The sequence below is a fragment of the Rhipicephalus microplus genome, unplaced genomic scaffold (assembly GCF_043290135.1).
Source record: "Rhipicephalus microplus isolate Deutch F79 unplaced genomic scaffold, USDA_Rmic scaffold_181, whole genome shotgun sequence".
In the NCBI taxonomy this organism is placed as follows: domain Eukaryota; kingdom Metazoa; phylum Arthropoda; class Arachnida; order Ixodida; family Ixodidae; genus Rhipicephalus; species Rhipicephalus microplus.
In genome coordinates, this window is record NW_027464752.1 from 207501 (window position 1) to 225000 (window position 17500).

Consider the following 17500-nt stretch of genomic DNA (forward strand, 5'->3'; position numbering starts at 1 on the left):
AGGCAGTTTTTTTTTTTTTCCTCATTTTGATGTCGCCCCGGCTGACGCGGTTTTCGTTTTTCCGTGCCGCCCCGGCTGACGCGGTTTTCGTTTTTCCGTGCCGCCCCGGCTGACGCAGTTTTTGCGCCGCCCCGGCTGACGCGGTTTTCGCGCCGCCCCGGCTGACGCGGTTTTCGCGCCGCCCCGGCTGACGCGGTTTTTGCGTCGCCCCGGCTGACGCGGTTCGGACTTTGCACTTTTTGGCTCACCCCGGCTGGCGGCCCACTCACTCGATCGCCAGGTCTGTTTGCCCCGGTGGTTCCACCGCCAGGCTTAAGCGCGAACTTTTTTTGTTTGTTTTCTTTTGATTAAGCGCAAGCTTTTTTCTTTGTTTTCTTTTGATTAAGCGCGGGCTTTTTTCTTTGTTTTTTTTTTTGATTTCGCCCCGGCAGACGCGGTTTTTGCGCCGCCCCGGCTGACGCGGTTTTTGCCGCCCCGGCTGACGCAGTTCGGACTTAGCACTTTTCGGCTGTGCCTGGCTGGCGGCCCACTCACTCGATCGCCATGTCTGTTTGCCACAGTTTTCCCGGTGGTGCCGCACCCGGGCTCGCCCCGGCTGACGCAGTTTTCGCGCCGCCCCGGCTGACGCGGTTTCGTGCCGCCCCGGCAGACGCGGTTTTCGCGCCGCCCCGGCTGACGCGGTTTCGTGCCGCCCCGGCAGACGCAGTTCGGACTTAGCACTTTTCGGCTGTGCCTGGCTGGCGGCCCACTCACTCAATCGCCATGTCTGTTTGCCACAGTTTTCCCGGTGGTGCCGCACCCGGGCTCGCCCCGGCTGACGCAGTTTTCGCGCCGCCCCGGCTGACGCGGTTTCGTGCCACCCCGGCAGACGCGGTTTTCGCGCCGCCCCGGCTGACGCGGTTTCGTGCCGCACCGGCAGACGCAGTTCGGACTTAGCACTTTTCGGCTGTGCATGGCTGGCGGCCCACTCACTCGATCGCCATGTCTGTTTGCCACAGTTTTCCCGGTGGTGCCGCACCCGGGCTCGCCCCGGCAGACGCGTTTTTTTTTTCTTTCGCCCCGGCTGACGCAGTTTTCGCGCCGCCCCGGCTGACGCGGTTTCGTGCCGCCCCGGCAGACGCGGTTTTTTGCGCCGCCCCGGCTGACGCGGTTTTTGCCGCCCCGGCTGACGCAGTTCGGACTTAGCACTTTTCGGCTGTGCCTGGCTGGCGGCCCACTCACTCGATCGCCATGTCTGTTTGCCACAGTTTTCCCGGTGGTGCCGCACCCGGGCTCGCCCCGGCTGACGCAGTTTTCGCGCCGCCCCGGCTGACGCGGTTTCGTGCCGCCCCGGCAGACGCGGTTTTCGCGCCGCCCCGGCTGACGCGGTTTCGTGCCGCCCCGGCAGACGCAGTTCGGACTTAGCACTTTTCGGCTGTGCCTGGCTGGCGGCCCACTCACTCAATCGCCATGTCTGTTTGCCACAGTTTTCCCGGTGGTGCCGCACCCGGGCTCGCCCCGGCTGACGCAGTTTTCGCGCCGCCCCGGCTGACGCGGTTTCGTGCCGCCCCGGCAGACGCGGTTTTCGCGCCGCCCCGGCTGACGCGGTTTCGTGCCGCCCCGGCAGACGCAGTTCGGACTTAGCACTTTTCGGCTGTGCCTGGCTGGCGGCCCACTCACTCGATCGCCATGTCTGTTTGCCACAGTTTTCCCGGTGGTGCCGCACCCGGGCTCGCCCCGGCAGACGCGTTTTTTTTTTTCTTTCGCCCCGGCTGACGCAGTTTTCGCGCCGCCCCGGCTGACGCGGTTTCGTGCCACCCCGGCAGACGCGGTTTTTTGCGCCGCCCCGGCTGACGCGGTTTTTGCCGCCCCGGCTGACGCAGTTCGGACTTAGCACTTTTCGGCTGTGCCTGGCTGGCGGCCCACTCACTCGATCGCCATGTCTGTTTGCCACAGTTTTCCCGGTGGTGCCGCACCCGGGCTCGCCCCGGCTGACGCAGTTTTCGCGCCGCCCCGGCTGACGCGGTTTCGTGCCGCCCCGGCAGACGCGGTTTTCGCGCCGCCCCGGCTGACGCAGTTCGGACTTAGCACTTTTTGGGCTGAGCCTGGCTGGCGGCCCACTCACTCGATCGCCATGTCTGTTTGCCACAGTCTTCCCGGTGGTGCCGCACCCGGGCTCGCCCCGGCAGACGCGTTTTTTTTTCTTTCGCCCCGGCAGACGTGGTTCCCCCCCCCCCCTTTTCGCTCGCCCCGGCTGACGAGGTTTTCGCGCCGCCCCGGCTGACGCAGTTTTCGCGCCGCCCCGGCTGACGCGGTTTTCGCGCCGCCCCGGCTGACGCGGTTTTTGCGTCGCCCCGGCTGACACGGTTCGGACTTTGCACTTTTCGGCTGTGCCTGGCTGGCGGCCCACTCACTCGATCGCCATGTCTGTTTGCCACAGTTTTCCCGGTGGTGCCGCACCCGGGCTCGCCCCGGCTGACGCAGTTTTCGCGCCGCCCCGGCTGACGCGGTTTCGTGCCGCCCCGGCAGACGCGGTTTTCGCGCCGCCCCGGCTGACGCGGTTTCGTGCCGCCCCGGCAGACGCAGTTCGGACTTAGCACTTTTCGGCTGTGCCTGGCTGGCGGCCCACTCACTCAATCGCCATGTCTGTTTGCCACAGTTTTCCCGGTGGTGCCGCACCCGGGCTCGCCCCGGCTGACGCAGTTTTCGCGCCGCCCCGGCTGACGCGGTTTCGTGCCGCCCCGGCAGACGCGGTTTTCGCGCCGCCCCGGCTGACGCGGTTTCGTGCCGCCCCGGCAGACGCAGTTCGGACTTAGCACTTTTCGGCTGTGCCTGGCTGGCGGCCCACTCACTCGATCGCCATGTCTGTTTGCCACAGTTTTCCCGGTGGTGCCGCACCCGGGCTCGCCCCGGCAGACGCGTTTTTTTTTTCTTTCGCCCCGGCTGACGCAGTTTTCGCGCCGCCCCGGCTGACGCGGTTTCGTGCCGCCCCGGCAGACGCGGTTTTTTGCGCCGCCCCGGCTGACGCGGTTTTTGCCGCCCCGGCTGACGCAGTTCGGACTTAGCACTTTTCGGCTGTGCCTGGCTGGCGGCCCACTCACTCGATCGCCATGTCTGTTTGCCACAGTTTTCCCGGTGGTGCCGCACCCGGGCTCGCCCCGGCTGACGCAGTTTTCGCGCCGCCCCGGCTGACGCGGTTTCGTGCCGCCCCGGCAGACGCGGTTTTCGCGCCGCCCCGGCTGACGCAGTTCGGACTTAGCACTTTTTGGGCTGAGCCTGGCTGGCGGCCCACTCACTCGATCGCCATGTCTGTTTGCCACAGTCTTCCCGGTGGTGCCGCACCCGGGCTCGCCCCGGCAGACGCGTTTTTTTTTCTTTCGCCCCGGCAGACGTGGTTCCCCCCCCCCCCTTTTCGCTCGCCCCGGCTGACGAGGTTTTCGCGCCGCCCCGGCTGACGCAGTTTTCGCGCCGCCCCGGCTGACGCGGTTTCGTGCCGCCCCGGCTGACGCGGTTTTCGCGCCGCCCCGGCTGACGCGGTTTTTGCGTCGCCCCGGCTGACACGGTTCGGACTTTGCACTTTTCGGCTGTGCCTGGCTGGCGGCCCACTCACTCGATCGCCATGTCTGTTTGCCACAGTTTTCCCGGTGGTGCCGCACCCGGGCTCGCCCCGGCTGACGCAGTTTTCGCGCCGCCCCGGCTGACGCGGTTTCGTGCCGCCCCGGCAGACGCGGTTTTCGCGCCGCCCCGGCTGACGCGGTTTCGTGCCGCCCCGGCAGACGCAGTTCGGACTTAGCACTTTTCGGCTGTGCCTGGCTGGCGGCCCACTCACTCAATCGCCATGTCTGTTTGCCACAGTTTTCCCGGTGGTGCCGCACCCGGGCTCGCCCCGGCTGACGCAGTTTTCGCGCCGCCCCGGCTGACGCGGTTTCGTGCCGCCCCGGCAGACGCGGTTTTCGCGCCGCCCCGGCTGACGCGGTTTCGTGCCGCCCCGGCAGACGCAGTTCGGACTTAGCACTTTTCGGCTGTGCCTGGCTGGCGGCCCACTCACTCGATCGCCATGTCTGTTTGCCACAGTTTTCCCGGTGGTGCCGCACCCGGGCTCGCCCCGGCAGACGCGTTTTTTTTTTTCTTTCGCCCCGGCTGACGCAGTTTTCGCGCCGCCCCGGCTGACGCGGTTTCGTGCCGCCCCGGCAGACGCGGTTTTTTGCGCCGCCCCGGCTGACGCGGTTTTTGCCGCCCCGGCTGACGCAGTTCGGACTTAGCACTTTTCGGCTGTGCCTGGCTGGCGGCCCACTCACTCGATCGCCATGTCTGTTTGCCACAGTTTTCCCGGTGGTGCCGCACCCGGGCTCGCCCCGGCTGACGCAGTTTTCGCGCCGCCCCGGCTGACGCGGTTTCGTGCCGCCCCGGCAGACGCGGTTTTCGCGCCGCCCCGGCTGACGCAGTTCGGACTTAGCACTTTTTGGGCTGAGCCTGGCTGGCGGCCCACTCACTCGATCGCCATGTCTGTTTGCCACAGTCTTCCCGGTGGTGCCGCACCCGGGCTCGCCCCGGCTGACGCAGTTTTCGCGCCGCCCCGGCTGACGCGGTTTCGTGCCGCCCCGGCAGACGCGGTTTTCGCGCCGCCCCGGCTGACGCGGTTTCGTGCCGCCCCGGCAGACGCGGTTTTCGCGCCGCCCCGGCTGACGCGGTTTCGTGCCGCCCCGGCAGACGCAGTTCGGACTTAGCACTTTTCGGCTGTGCCTGGCTGGCGGCCCACTCACTCAATCGCCATGTCTGTTTGCCACAGTTTTCCCGGTGGTGCCGCACCCGGGCTCGCCCCGGCTGACGCAGTTTTCGCGCCGCCCCGGCTGACGCGGTTTCGTGCCGCCCCGGCAGACGCGGTTTTCGCGCCGCCCCGGCTGACGCGGTTTCGTGCCGCCCCGGCAGACGCAGTTCGGACTTAGCACTTTTCGGCTGTGCCTGGCTGGCGGCCCACTCACTCGATCGCCATGTCTGTTTGCCACAGTTTTCCCGGTGGTGCCGCACCCGGGCTCGCCCCGGCAGACGCGTTTTTTTTTTTCTTTCGCCCCGGCTGACGCAGTTTTCGCGCCGCCCCGGCTGACGCGGTTTCGTGCCGCCCCGGCAGACGCGGTTTTTTGCGCCGCCCCGGCTGACGCGGTTTTTGCCGCCCCGGCTGACGCAGTTCGGACTTAGCACTTTTCGGCTGTGCCTGGCTGGCGGCCCACTCACTCGATCGCCATGTCTGTTTGCCACAGTTTTCCCGGTGGTGCCGCACCCGGGCTCGCCCCGGCTGACGCAGTTTTCGCGCCGCCCCGGCTGACGCGGTTTCGTGCCGCCCCGGCAGACGCGGTTTTCGCGCCGCCCCGGCTGACGCAGTTCGGACTTAGCACTTTTTGGGCTGAGCCTGGCTGGCGGCCCACTCACTCGATCGCCATGTCTGTTTGCCACAGTCTTCCCGGTGGTGCCGCACCCGGGCTCGCCCCGGCAGACGCGTTTTTTTTTCTTTCGCCCCGGCAGACGTGGTTCCCCCCCCCCCCCTTTTCGCTCGCCCCGGCTGACGAGGTTTTCGCGCCGCCCCGGCTGACGCGGTTTTCGCGCCGCCCCGGCTGACGCGGTTTTTGCGTCGCCCCGGCTGACACGGTTCGGACTTTGCACTTTTCGGCTGTGCCTGGCTGGCGGCCCACTCACTCGATCGCCATGTCTGTTTGCCACAGTTTTCCCGGTGGTGCCGCACCCGGGCTCGCCCCGGCTGACGCAGTTTTCGCGCCGCCCCGGCTGACGCGGTTTCGTGCCGCCCCGGCAGACGCGGTTTTCGCGCCGCCCCGGCTGACGCGGTTTCGTGCCGCCCCGGCAGACGCAGTTCGGACTTAGCACTTTTCGGCTGTGCCTGGCTGGCGGCCCACTCACTCAATCGCCATGTCTGTTTGCCACAGTTTTCCCGGTGGTGCCGCACCCGGGCTCGCCCCGGCTGACGCAGTTTTCGCGCCGCCCCGGCTGACGCGGTTTCGTGCCGCCCCGGCAGACGCGGTTTTCGCGCCGCCCCGGCTGACGCAGTTCGGACTTAGCACTTTTTGGGCTGAGCCTGGCTGGCGGCCCACTCACTCGATCGCCATGTCTGTTTGCCACAGTCTTCCCGGTGGTGCCGCACCCGGGCTCGCCCCGGCAGACGCGTTTTTTTTTCTTTCGCCCCGGCAGACGTGGTTCCCCCCCCCCCCTTTTCGCTCGCCCCGGCTGACGAGGTTTTCGCGCCGCCCCGGCTGACGCAGTTTTCGCGCCGCCCCGGCTGACGCGGTTTCGTGCCGCCCCGGCTGACGCGGTTTTCGCGCCGCCCCGGCTGACGCGGTTTTTGCGTCGCCCCGGCTGACACGGTTCGGACTTTGCACTTTTCGGCTGTGCCTGGCTGGCGGCCCACTCACTCGATCGCCATGTCTGTTTGCCACAGTTTTCCCGGTGGTGCCGCACCCGGGCTCGCCCCGGCTGACGCAGTTTTCGCGCCGCCCCGGCTGACGCGGTTTCGTGCCGCCCCGGCAGACGCGGTTTTCGCGCCGCCCCGGCTGACGCGGTTTCGTGCCGCCCCGGCAGACGCAGTTCGGACTTAGCACTTTTCGGCTGTGCCTGGCTGGCGGCCCACTCACTCAATCGCCATGTCTGTTTGCCACAGTTTTCCCGGTGGTGCCGCACCCGGGCTCGCCCCGGCTGACGCAGTTTTCGCGCCGCCCCGGCTGACGCGGTTTCGTGCCGCCCCGGCAGACGCGGTTTTCGCGCCGCCCCGGCTGACGCGGTTTCGTGCCGCCCCGGCAGACGCAGTTCGGACTTAGCACTTTTCGGCTGTGCCTGGCTGGCGGCCCACTCACTCGATCGCCATGTCTGTTTGCCACAGTTTTCCCGGTGGTGCCGCACCCGGGCTCGCCCCGGCAGACGCGTTTTTTTTTTTCTTTCGCCCCGGCTGACGCAGTTTTCGCGCCGCCCCGGCTGACGCGGTTTCGTGCCGCCCCGGCAGACGCGGTTTTTTGCGCCGCCCCGGCTGACGCGGTTTTTGCCGCCCCGGCTGACGCAGTTCGGACTTAGCACTTTTCGGCTGTGCCTGGCTGGCGGCCCACTCACTCGATCGCCATGTCTGTTTGCCACAGTTTTCCCGGTGGTGCCGCACCCGGGCTCGCCCCGGCTGACGCAGTTTTCGCGCCGCCCCGGCTGACGCGGTTTCGTGCCGCCCCGGCAGACGCGGTTTTCGCGCCGCCCCGGCTGACGCAGTTCGGACTTAGCACTTTTTGGGCTGAGCCTGGCTGGCGGCCCACTCACTCGATCGCCATGTCTGTTTGCCACAGTCTTCCCGGTGGTGCCGCACCCGGGCTCGCCCCGGCAGACGCGTTTTTTTTTCTTTCGCCCCGGCAGACGTGGTTCCCCCCCCCCCCTTTTCGCTCGCCCCGGCTGACGAGGTTTTCGCGCCGCCCCGGCTGACGCAGTTTTCGCGCCGCCCCGGCTGACGCGGTTTCGTGCCGCCCCGGCTGACGCGGTTTTCGCGCCGCCCCGGCTGACGCGGTTTTTGCGTCGCCCCGGCTGACACGGTTCGGACTTTGCACTTTTCGGCTGTGCCTGGCTGGCGGCCCACTCACTCGATCGCCATGTCTGTTTGCCACAGTTTTCCCGGTGGTGCCGCACCCGGGCTTGCCCCGGCAGACGCGTTTTTTTTTTTCTTTCGCCCCGGCTGACGCAGTTTTCGCCCCGCCCCGGCTGACGCGGTTTCGTGCCGCCCCGGCAGACGCGGTTTTTTGCGCCGCCCCGGCTGACGCGGTTTTTGCCGCCCCGGCTGACGCAGTTCGGACTTTGCACTTTTTGGCTGAGCCTGGCTGGCGGCCCACTCACTCGATCGCCATGTCTGTTTGCCACAGTTTTCCCGGTGGTGCCGCACCCGGGCTCGCCCCGGCAGACGCGTTTTTTTTTTCCTTCGCCCCGGCAGACGTGGTTCCCCCCCCCCCTCCGTCTTTCTTTTTGTTTTTTTTTTTCGCCGCGGCTGAAGTGGATTTTTCGGTGCCTCGACGCCCCGGTAGTCGCGGTTTTTCCGTTTCCGCACGGCCCCGGCTGACGCTGCTCGGTCACAGTCGCCTTTTGTGAGGATTGCAGACTTCTTGAGCGCGGGTGTTTTTTTTGTTGTTGTTGTTGTTTTATTACGCATTCGCTCCAGCAGACGCTGTTTAGACTTTTTGTTTCCTCTTTTATCCTGCGACGAGGTGACGAGGTTTATTCGGTGCCCCGCCGCCCCGGCTGAAGTGATTTTTCCTGTCCCGTGCCGCTCCGGCTGACGCGGTTGGGACTTCGCGTTTGTTCGGCCGCCACGGGTTTTGGCGCACTCGCTCGGTTGCTTGTTGTTGCCACTTGTTGCGAACCCAGGTTTCTTGAGCGAGCGCGGGCGTTTTTTCTTCCTTTCTTTCTTTGTTCTATGTGTTAGCGAATCGGCCTTTAATATCACACGAGGACTCACAACCAACAATTTTCAGTTTGAAGTGTAAAAAATCTGCAGGTGTTGACGTAACTGACTTGCCCCGTACCCTTGAGTACATCCATGAAGTTCTCGTAGTACTACTAAATCGCATTATTCCAAGTGGAGAAATTCCCATAAACTTGCAAACCTCTACACGAAAATCGGTGCGCGTGATAAAGTTGAAAATTATCGTCCGATATCAAATGTGCCTTCTATAACACAAATTCTAGGAAAAAAAAAAAAAACACTTGTTCGCCGTTTTCTGCGCCGTGACTGGCAGCACTCCGGCGAAGCGAAACGGGGTCGATTCGAGCACGATATCGGCGTCTTTCGACGTGCTCGCCGGCGACCGTCGCACGAGTACGTCGCACGAGCGCGTCTGCCGGGGCGCCGTTTGCGAAGCCGACGCAAAAGTGGGAACCGCCGCTCGGATGATCGCCGCTTTCGGCAGAGTGAGTGTTGGCACTCCGGGGAAGCGAAACAGCGTGAATGCGCCCACGAAATCGGCGTATTTTGAAGTGCCCGCCGGCGACCGTCGCACGAGTACGGTAAACCGCGTCAGCCGGGGCGTAGTTCGGGACGCCGACGAAAAAGTGGGAAGCGCAACTCGGATCTTCGCCGTTTTTGCAGGAGTGAGTGGCGGCCCTCCTGCGAGACCAAGAAGCATCGATTCGTGCACGAATTCGGCGCCTTTCGACGTGATCGCCGGCGACCGTCGCTCGAGTAGGGCAAACCGCGTCTGCCGGGGCGGGCTTCGGGACGCCGATGCGAAAGTGGGAAACGCTGCTCGGATGTTCGCCGTTTTTGGCCGAGTGAGTGCTGGCACTCGGGCGAAGCCAAACGGGGCCGATTACGGCACGATATCGGCGTCTTTCGACGTGCCCGGCGGCGACCGTCGCACGAGTACGGTAAACCGCGTCAGCCCGGGCGGAGTTCGGGACGCCGATGCGAAAGTGGAGAACGCCGCTCGGATCTTCGCCGTTTTTGGAGGAGTGAGTGGCGGCACTCCGGAGAAGCCAAGGAGCGCCAATTAGCGCACGATATCGGCGTCTTTCGACGCGCTCGCCGGCGACCGTCGCACGAGTAGGGCAAACCGCGTCTGCCGGGGCGGGGTTTACGACGCCGACGCAAAAGTGGGAACCGCCGCTCGGATGTTGGCCGTTTTTGGCAGAGTGAGTGCTGGCACACCGGCGACGCGAAAGAGCGCGAAAGCGCCCACGAAAGTGGCGTATTTGGACGTGCTTGACGGCGACCGCTGCAGGAGTACGAAAAACCACGTCAGCCGGGGCGAGCGACCCACGGCGGTCTGGGTGCTTATCGCTGCTATTATAGGGGCACCCCGGCAGACGCAGAAAAAAAAAATTTTTTTTCGACCTTCTTTTTTGCTGGTCGAGCTCGGGTAACCCAGGTCGCAATGGGAGCCGCGCACGAAAGCGGCGTCGCGAGACGCGTTCGCGGTCGCTAGTCGCACGAGCTCGGCAACCGCGTCAGCCGGCGCGGAGTTCGGGATGCCGACGGCTAAGTGGGTACCGCTGCTCGGATGTTCGCCGTTTTTGGCCGAGTGAGTGCTGGCACTCCGGCGAAGCGAAACGGGGCCGATTCGGGCACGATATCGGCGTATTTCGACGTGCTCGCCGGCGACCGTCGCACGAGTACGGCAAAGCGCGTCTGCCGGGGCGAGGTTTGCGATGCCGACGAAAAAGTGGGAAGCGCCGCTCGGATCTTCGCCGTTTTTGCAGGAGTGAGTGGCGGCCCTCCTGCGAGACCAAGAAGCATCGACTCGCGCACGATATCGGTGTCTTTCGACGTGCCCGCCGGCCACCGCCGCACGAGTACGGCAAACCGCGTATGCCGGGGCGGGGTTGGCGACGCCGACGCAAAAGTGGGAACCGCCACTAGGATGTTCGCCGTTTTTGGCAGAGTGAGTGCTGGCACTCCGGCGAAGCGAAAGAGCGCGAATGCGCCCACGAAAGTGGCGTGTTTGGACGTGCTTGACGACGACCACCGCAGGAAAACGAAAAACCACGTCAGCCGGGGCGAGCGACCCATGGCGGTCTGGGTGCTTATCGCTGCTATTATAGGGGCACCCCGGCAGACACAAAAAAAAAAAAAAATTTTTTTCGACATTCTTTTTTGCTCGTCGACCTCGGGTGACCCAGGTCGCAGTGGGAGCCGCGCACGAAAGCGGCGTCGCGAGACGGCTTCGCGGTCGCTAGTCGCACGAGCTCGGCAACCGCGTCTGCCGGGGCGGAGTTCGGGACGCCGACGGCTAAGTGGGAACCGCCGCTCGGATGTTCGCCGTTTGTGGCCGAGTGAGTGCTGGCACTCCGGCGAAGCCAAACGGGGCCGATTCCGGCACGATATCGGCGTCTTTCTACGTGCTCGCCGGCGACCGTCGCACGAGTACGGCAAAGTGCGTCTGCCGGGGCGGGGTTTGCGACGCGTACGCAATAGTGAGAACCGTCGCTCGGATGTTCGTCGTCTTTCGCCGAGCCAGTGCTGGCACTCCGGCGAAGCCGAACGGAGCCGATTCGGGCACGATATCGGCGTCTTTCCACGTGCTCGCCGGCGACCGTCGCACGAGTACGGTAAACCGCGTCAGCCGGGGCGGAGTTCGGGACGCCGATGCGAAAGTGGGAAGCGCCGCTCGGATCTTCGCCGTTTTTGGAGGAGTCAGTGGCGGCACTCCGGTGAAGCCAAGGTGCGCCAATTCGCGCACGATATCGGCGTCTTTCGACGTGCCCGCCGGCCACCGTCGCACGAGTACGGCAAACCTCGTCTGCCGGGGCGGGGTTTGCGACGCCGACGCAAAAGTGGGAACCGCCGCTCGGATGTTCGCCGTTTTTGGCAGAGTGAGTGCTGGCACTCCGGCGAAGCGAAAGAGCGTGAATGCGCCCACGAAAGTAGCGTATTTGGACGTGCTTGACGGCGACCGCCGCAGGAGTACGAAAAACCACGTCAGCCGGGGCGAGCGACCCACGGCGGTCTGGGTGCTTATCGCTGCTATTATAGGGGCACCCCGGCAGACGCAGAAAGAAAAAAAAAAATGGGGACATGGCGTGCGTCACCGTGCGGCTTCGCAGCGTTGCCGAAGTCGCCGAGCCCTTCGACTGAGCCGAACGGCGGACAGGGAACGTTGGTCGGCCGTTCTAACCTGTCGGTGCCACGCCGAGACGTCGTTAAGGAAAACCGCGTCGTGGGCCTCTACGACGCCGTCGAGTCGTTGTACGTTTGGTGTCCAGCGTGTCGGCGGCGAGTAGCGGACACGTCGTTCACGACTTCGGTCTTTCGCAGTCGACGCGAACTTGCGGAGAGTCGTGGTGCCTCACGTTTTCGGCAGAAACCGCGGCGGAATTTTCCCGTGCGTGCGCGCACGACCTCGGTGCTGTGCCGTCAGCGTAGTGTTGCACAAACTCGTGGCCTACCCAAGGTGCGGTACGTTTGCGGCCGTATCCTCGGTGGGAATTTCGTGAGTAGGGTCGCAAATTCTACGACCTCGGCGGGTTTGAGAGCGACGTAGACTTGTGGCACGCTCAACGTGCCACACGTTTCGGGGCACACCCGCGGTGAAATTTTCTCGAGTACGCTCGTATTAGTGCCCAAGGAGGTCTGGGTACTTATCGCTGCTATTATGTGGGGGTTCTCGTGAGCGGCGTACGCGAAAGCGACCGGGTGTCTGATATGCGGCGGGCTTCGGCCTCGTCAAGCGTGTCCTCGGGTCTGCTCCAGGGGAATCCACGGCAGTCGTCTGCAGCCTCATCCGCTTGATGCGTTAGGGGCTGGTTGTCGGACGGTGCCGTTTTACCACGATATCGAGGTGTGTTCCGTGTCGTCCTCGGGCGATTCAGATGCGAAAGCGCCGAAGACGCGGGCGTGACCCGTCGTCTGGCGGCTTTGCAGTCTCGGCTCCGTTGCTAGTTCCGGCCGGTCCACCGACAGTGCAGCGGGCTTGGGCAACCCGCACGGCGCGACCGAGTCGATGCAACGAAAAAGAGCGAGCATGAACGTGCTTCTTGCCGCACGGCTCCCACTCGTCTTTCGGGAAGGTTGTGCCGTAGCGAGCTCGAACGCCGTCATCTCGGAGTGCAAAATAAGCGTGTTGGGGCGCCTGAAGGTGGCCTCCGCCGCACACAGACTGCGTCCGGCCCGCCGAAGGCGAGGACGGACGCGCAGTCGAACGATTACCTGGTTGATCCTGCCAGTAATCATATGCTTGTCTCAAAGATTAAGCCATGCATGTCTAAGTACATGCCGAAATAAGGCGAAACCGCGAATGGCTCATTAAATCAGTTATGGTTCCTTAGATCGTTTCTTCCTACTTGGATAACTGTGGCAATTCTAGAGCTAATACATGCAGTGAGCCTGGAGCCCTTTGGGTAACGGGTGCTTTTATTAGACCAAGATCGATCGGGTTTCGGCCCGTATTGTGTGGTGACTCTGGATAACTTTGTGCTGATCGCATGGCCACGAGCCGGCGACGTTTCTTTCAAGTGTCTGCCTTATCAACTTTCGATGGTAGGTTACTTGCTTACCATGGTTGTTACGGGTAACGGAGAATCAGGGTTCGATTCCGGAGAGGGAGCCTGAGAAACGGCTACCACATCCAAGGAAGGCAGCAGGCGCGCAAATTACCCACTCCCGGCACGGGGAGGTAGTGACGAAAAATAACAATACGGGACTCTTTTGAGGCCCCGTAATTGAAATGAGTACACTCTAAATCCTTTAACGAGGATCAATTGGAGGGCAAGTCTGGTGCCAGCAGCCGCGGTAATTCCAGCTCCAATAGCGTATACTAAAGCTGCTGCGGTTAAAAAGCTCGTAGTTGGATCTCAGTTCCAGACGAGTAGTGCATCTACCCGATGCGACGGCTCGGACTGAACATCATGCCGGTTCTTTCTTGGTGCACTTCATTGTGTGCCTCGAGATGGCCGGTGCTTTTACTTTGAAAAAATTAGAGTGCTCAACGCAGGCGAGTCGCCTGAATAAACTTGCATGGAATAATAGAACAAGACCTCGTTTCTGTTCTGTTGGTTTTTGGAATACGAGGTAATGATTAAGAGGGACGGACGGGGGCATTCGTATTGCGGCGCTAGAGGTGAAATTCTTGGACCGTCGCAAGACGAACTACTGCGAAAGCATTTGCCAAGAATGTTTTCATTGATCAAGAACGAAAGTCAGAGGTTCGAAGGCGATCAGATACCGCCCTAGTTCTGACCATAAACGATGCCAACCAGCGATCCGCCTGAGTTACTCAAATGACTCGGCGGGCAGCTTCCGGGAAACCAAAGTATTTGGGTTCCGGGGGAAGTATGGTTGCAAAGCTGAAACTTAAAGGAATTGACGGAAGGGCACCACCAGGAGTGGAGCCTGCGGCTTAATTTGACTCAACACGGGAAAACTTACCCGGCCCGGACACTGGGAGGATTGACAGATTGAGAGCTCTTTCTTGATTCGGTGGATGGTGGTGCATGGCCGTTCTTAGTTGGTGGAGCGATTTGTCTGGTTAATTCCGATAACGAACGAGACTCTAGCCTATTAAATAGGTGCGGGGTTCCCAGCACCTTACAACCTTCTTAGAGGGACAAGCGGCTCCTAGCCGCACGAAACAGAGCAATAACAGGTCTGTGATGCCCTTAGATGTCCGGGGCCGCACGCGCGCTACACTGAAGGAAGCAGCGTGTCTTTATCCCTGTCTGAAAAGACTGGGTAACCCGTGGAACTTCTTTCGTGATTGGGATAGGGGCTTGCAATTGTTCCCCTTGAACGAGGAATTCCCAGTAAGCGCGAGTCATAAGCTCGCGTTGATTACGTCCCTGCCCTTTGTACACACCGCCCGTCGCTACTACCGATTGAATGATTTAGTGAGGTCTTCGGACCGATGTCCGGCGCGGCCTTTCGGTTGCGCCGGTCTGTTGGAAAGATGACCAAACTTGATCATTTAGAGGAAGTAAAAGTCGTAACAAGGTTTCCGTAGGTGAACCTGCGGAAGGATCATTAACGGATTGTGAAGGGTGAGCGCCTCAGCTGCGTCTGCGCCCGACACTTTCTGCCGCTGACCCCGTTTGGACGCGGGGTCGGCTTTTCCCCACGGGGCTGCCTGAATGTGGAGCGGCACCCCGTGACAAATTGTTGCGCCCAGCGGACGCCAACACCGCGACCTTGGACGGTCGGCCAGGTGGCGGACGCGGGTACAAACGGCGCAACGCACTCATAGGTCGGCTTTCGACCCGCCACAGCACCGTGGCTCGAAGCGCTCGAAATGCGCGACCCGACCGCTGCGGGACCGCCTAGTACTGTAAACAGGAGCGGCGGAGCGCGAACGGCGAGTCGTGGTTACGTCGGTAGAAGGCGAGGCTGCGCGTTCCCGAAACGCCAGCCGAGTGCCCTCCCGACCGTTCGAGCGTGCAAGAACGAGACCCGACAATCGCGCGGCGACTGCCAAGTACGAGAGGAACGGCACAAGCGTCGGCGGTCGGTCAAGGAACTGGCGATGTGACGGGTCCGCTGTGCACCAGTGCATACCGTCCCGCCGTCCGCGGCAAGCGCCTCCGCGTCCTCGGGTGACGGAGGCTGCCGGTCGGTTCTTGCAGGCGAGGGATCTCGCTGGCACCGGTTCGCGTTGACGCGCGGCCGGTCATGGCACGGCGATGCGACGGCCGAGGTGCGCAGTACTCGATGGAGGAACCGCACGCTCCGATGACCGTCCCGCCCTCCGCGGCGTATGCGTACCGACCGTAATGGTTGCAGCAGCGCCGGCCGGCTTTTGAATTCGCCACACGAAACACGGTGCGAGATCGCGGTTAGGGGAGCGTCGACGTTGCCAGGCGTTTTGCTTGCTGCCGAGGGAAAGGCGGCACGGCCACGTCGCGCTCGTCGCGATTAGCGGGTCTGCGCGCTTTGGGAAGGTGCCGCAACGACTTGCCGAAAGAGGAAGCACGGAAGAACGAGGGACTTGGACGTCCCGACAATTGAACGCACTTGCGGCCAGGCCCTTGCTGGCTTCGTTCTTCCGCCTCGAGTAGGCTCGTACGCGGCTCCGGCGCCGAAAGTGGTCCTTGGCACCGACTTCGGTGGACGTGGGAAGTGCCGCGCAAGTACGGCGCGCCTGGCTCCACCTGTTGGCTAAAGTAGGCAGCCGGATCGGCATTTTGGTGTGCGGTGGCAAACCGTGGATGCGAAAAAAGCTTGTGCGATTTCGTGGAACAAAAAGCGGGGGTCCCCCTTTTTATGCGGAGGAGACCGACCCGCCTGCCGTGGTGAACCGCGACGCCACGGTAAAAACGGGAGAGGCTTGTCGATGGGACCGTGCATCCCGCGCTCCACGGAGGCCGGGAGGCGGCCGCCCGAGGAAATGTGTAGCCGTCGAGGCCCGCATCTGCGTGCACTCTTATCCAAATGGGTGTACCGCAGGCATTTTCTGGTTAGGCGGGCCAATGAGAGCGAGCACACAACGATACCTACGGGTCCGGCTTGGAGAACCGGCTTCGACGCCTCCCGAGTATTTATAGAGGGGTGGACCACGAAAGCACTCGCAAGTAGCGAAAGCGAAACGCCGTCCGAAACACACCGTTTGCTCGATTTGCGGCAGCCGAAAAAGGCGCGGCAGAGTTTTGGAGTCCAAGCGTGCGCTGAAAAGCGCCCTTCTTGGCCACTGTTTGGCCGAGTGCCAGAAACGTTTGGTTTTGACTGTACGGAATTGAACAAACACTTTTTCACGACTCTAAGCGGTGGATCACTCGGTTCTCGGGTCGATGAAGAACGCAGCCAGCTGCGAGACTTGGTGTGAATTGCAGGACACACTGAGCACTGATTCTTTGAACGCACATTGCGGCCTTGGGTCTTCCCTTGGCTTCGTCTGTCTGAGGGTCGGATCACATATCAAGAGAGCCTTCGGCGCACAAGGGAACGTGAGCCGTCGACTCGTTTTGACCGCGTCGGCAACACGGACAGCACGCTGAACACCTCACAGCGAGCGCCAACAGCGGCCACTCAAGGGCGAGACGGTGGCGACCGTCGTGCCAGAGCCCAACCGAAACGGGGGCGACCGACTGCATTGAGGATGTGGCACCTCGTTGAGACCGCCGCAGGACTTCGAGTCGGAAGGAAGCCTGCAGGGAAAGTGCGGTCGAGGTTGCGTACTCCTCTCTGCGACCGGGCGCGCAAGAGCTGCGAGAGCCACGGACGCGCAACTTTAACGCACGGTAAACACGAGGAGCGAAAGCCGGCCAGCAAAGCTTCTCCAGCCGTGCGCAAAGTGCGCGAGATCGCAGCCTTGCGTTGCGCTTGTTGCCCTCGAAGTAAGCAGGGTGTCCCGTAGACCGGGCGCTCGAACACGCTGCGGGGCCGTGCCTCCTCCAGGCTTTGCCGCGCGAACAGGGAACGTTCGCGCGCAAAGCGCAGGGAGGTGAGGAGGCTGCGCCCGACGTTTGCGGTTCGCTGCGTACGCGGTTGATGCGGAGAGCACGGCGCGACGACTTGCCGCGAAGCGGAAAAAGTCTCCCGCACGAGTTGGCGAAACGTTGGCGAAGCTTAAGGCGTTCTCGTCGTAGTCCGCCGTCGGTCTAAGTGCTTCGCAGTTCCCGTCCCGTTCAAAAAACTGGGCCACTCCAGTTGGGGCGGGGGCGACGCTACACGAGACGATGCCTCTCGCCAGGCTGCGTGGCTGCCCTTGCGGCGGCGGCGACTGGCCTCGGCGGTGTTTGGGCTTTCGACACGGTCGTTTATCACGCAACTGCTCGGACGACGCACGCGCGCAGCGGAATGCCGCTTGCCAGCCTTGTGAAGATGTGACCCTGTACAGGGTTGCGGGCGCACTTGGTAGGGCGTCGTACTCGGTTCGCGATGGGTTTACGAACGTGTCCCGTCACTTCCACGTCACACCGGTTGTGCGCCGCACGCGTGCAGCGGGGAAGCCGATTGCCAGCCTTGTGAAGAAGTGGCCCTGTACAGGGTTGCGGGCGCACTTGGTAGGGCGAGCGCACGCGGTCGTGCAGGAAGTTGATGGAAGCGAATGTATCCGCTGTCGACCTCAGATCAGGC

The 17500-nt window shown here is 63.1% G+C and overlaps 3 non-coding genes across 3 annotated transcripts in view; all 3 read left to right on the plus strand.

The window, feature by feature from the left end:
- Positions 1-12643: 12643 nt before the first annotated feature.
- LOC142791670 (small subunit ribosomal RNA) lies at positions 12644-14458 on the plus strand. The gene has a single exon (XR_012890367.1). It is a non-coding gene; the product is annotated as a small subunit ribosomal RNA (ribosomal RNA).
- A 1719-nt stretch (positions 14459-16177) lies between these two features.
- LOC142791654 (5.8S ribosomal RNA) lies at positions 16178-16330 on the plus strand. Its single transcript, XR_012890352.1, has one exon. It is a non-coding gene; the product is annotated as a 5.8S ribosomal RNA (ribosomal RNA).
- Positions 16331-17484: 1154 nt separating this feature from the next.
- The window catches only part of LOC142791635 (large subunit ribosomal RNA), a 3958-nt gene continuing 3942 nt past the window's right edge, over positions 17485-17500 (plus strand). Inside the window, exon 1 of the ribosomal RNA XR_012890339.1 lies at positions 17485-17500. This exon is cut by the window's right edge and continues 3942 nt beyond it. This is a non-coding gene — a ribosomal RNA (large subunit ribosomal RNA).